The sequence below is a fragment of the Metopolophium dirhodum genome, chromosome 1 (assembly GCF_019925205.1).
Source record: "Metopolophium dirhodum isolate CAU chromosome 1, ASM1992520v1, whole genome shotgun sequence".
NCBI classification, from domain to species: Eukaryota; Metazoa; Arthropoda; class Insecta; order Hemiptera; family Aphididae; genus Metopolophium; species Metopolophium dirhodum.
In genome coordinates, this window is record NC_083560.1 from 21703463 (window position 1) to 21706004 (window position 2542).

Below are 2542 nucleotides of genomic sequence, written 5' to 3' on the forward strand. Positions count from 1 at the left end.
TTGCAATCTGTGATTTATCAGATAAGGGGAAGAGGTATACAAGGTGGTATACCATCAACTAAACTATTGTATAAAGCAATGGAAATGAGTGAAAGGTTTGGAGAAGGATGTCGTCTAGCCTTATTGAAAGAACATTTAGTTTTTGCCCTCGGTTATAAATATTTTAATCCAAGACCAAATATTGAAATGCTTGATTTATCTTCACAACCACTCAAATGGAAATCAACTGACATGGTGTCCTTCAAACTTATTTTAGATTTGTTTGTCGTAGATGATCGTGTATATGCTGTAAGTTATACCAATAGGTTACTTAACCTATAACTAATTTTTTGTTGCATATATATTTATAATAATATTAAATGATAGATTGACGGTGCACTTGGTTTTGATTATTCAAATGGTGCAGAGGTTTTTAACAGGAGTATTCAAGAATGGTGATTAATATCTAATATGTCTACTGAGAGAGGGGACCCTGGTTTGAATGCTATAATCCCAGCCTTGACACGTGGACACCAGTCACACAAATGTCTATAAAACGCCGAGCCCCTGTTATAGGAGTCTTAGACGGTGTAATGTATGCTATTGGTGGTGCCTGTCAGGAACTCGGAAGTTCAGTGTATCTTAAAAGTGTCGAGACCTATTCACCAATTGCTAAAGTTTTGTCTCCTATCTAAGATATGCACTTGTCCAGATTCAATTCAAGTAACTATAAATATTAATTTTATAAGAAAATCTTTCTAATGAACTTATTGAATTTAAATTGAATTTTCAATATAGGTGTTGTGACATTTAAGGGTTTGTTGTATGTTATTGGCGGATCTGATGAATTTTTGGATTCCGTAGAAATCTATGACACTAAAACCAATACCTGGATCTTGGAACCATGGCCGAAAAGTTTAGTGAATGTTTATGGGGCAGTAATATTTGATATGCCATCACATTTGAGAACATATTAGCTTATACATGGTCTCCTTGTTGGTTGTTGTATAATATATTATATTCATATTAATTTATAATTCATGAACACGTGTTAAGTATTTTATACATTTTTGATTTTGTGAATTTTGTAATAAGCCACTTTGATCGCCACTGGACGTCAAAGTTTTAATATAAGTTTTAGCTTATTATAATTAATTTGTTTATTTGTGTACACCTGTGATCGTTGTATACGACAGAATGTTTGAATAAAATGGTTTTAAATTATTTAAATTTTATATTTTTATCTCTAAATAAACTTCTAACTAAACGATCTACATATTTTCTTTAAATATTCTATTGAAAATACGGTTTATTTATAATATGCAGAGTATCTAATAGTATAATACTATAGAATTGACAACAGTATTTTTTCCTAAATAATTTACAATAAAAGAGCGAAGGTTCTTATTTGAAAAACAGATAATTGTATCGACACAAGACTTAAGTAATACATAAAAATGTATGAATTTGTAATAATTCGGCTTACCCCAGTAGATGTTTTAGTATATACAAATTACCATAATGTATCAGAGAATAATAAGCAAGTGTTGTCTACATAATATGTTATTAACGACCCATGTATTTGCAAATTAATAAATTATGTTCATTTGTATTATGTTATACTATGTTATATTATAAAAACTGATACTTAATAGTGAGTATTGTGCGTTACAGCGTCGTACAAATTACAAATAACGTGAAAGTTTTTATTCCATATTTATAGTCCCACGGATAGACCTGACGGTTTGGTTTGGTCTGGTGTACAACTTCTTCTCTCACAACATACACAATACACACACTAAATATATTTTTTTTATATTTATAATATAGGCACCAATATAAATGATTTAAAAAAGTTTTAATATTAATATTTACAATGTACCTACCTTGTAAGAATATTACAATTATTATTAAAATTTGAAAATACTTGCGTGCGATCACCATTTGTTTTAAATAGTTTTAATGACTATTGATAATAATATTATGTCCGATAAAATAATTTTTAATTGTTTGTAAACTTAAGTCAAGAAATTCAAAATACATCTCGCCAGTAATATAAACACGAAACGTGTTATTTACGACCATTTTGTATGTAGGACCAAGCTTTAAGTGGGTATATTATGTACAAATGTGCACGTAAATGTCATCAGTTTAAAGCTATGCATAATCATAAATTATGATACTTCGTTATATGATTAAATATAATACATAAATATATACATATGTATAGTAAATATTTGTAGAGCTATCTTTTGTATAGGTACTAAGTTGTTTTTAATAATTAGTATGTAAATAGGTAGGTACTAAACAAATATTATAAATACATATGGTATAGGTTGTAATATAAAAAAAGGTGGTTAAGTGGGTGTCGGTCTGGTGTACAGTAGGTTACAAGTTGGTCACTGTAATGAATAATATTTAATTCGAATTCAATGATACAATATTATTATTGTATAAGAAAAAGAGCGTCAGCATATGATATGTGTCGTATACGCCATTCAAAGGCTTAACGTATACAACAGGTATATTTCAGTTTCCGATTCCCAAACTGTCAAACGAATTA

At 29.1% G+C, this 2542-nt stretch overlaps 1 long non-coding RNA gene across 1 annotated transcript; it reads left to right on the top strand.

Annotated features, from left to right (window-relative positions):
* Window positions 1-1142, top strand: LOC132939580 (uncharacterized). The gene is made up of 3 exons (XR_009664013.1): window positions 1-288; window positions 367-702; window positions 778-1142. It is a non-coding gene; the product is annotated as an uncharacterized LOC132939580 (long non-coding RNA).
* Window positions 1143-2542: the final 1400 nt, after the last annotated feature.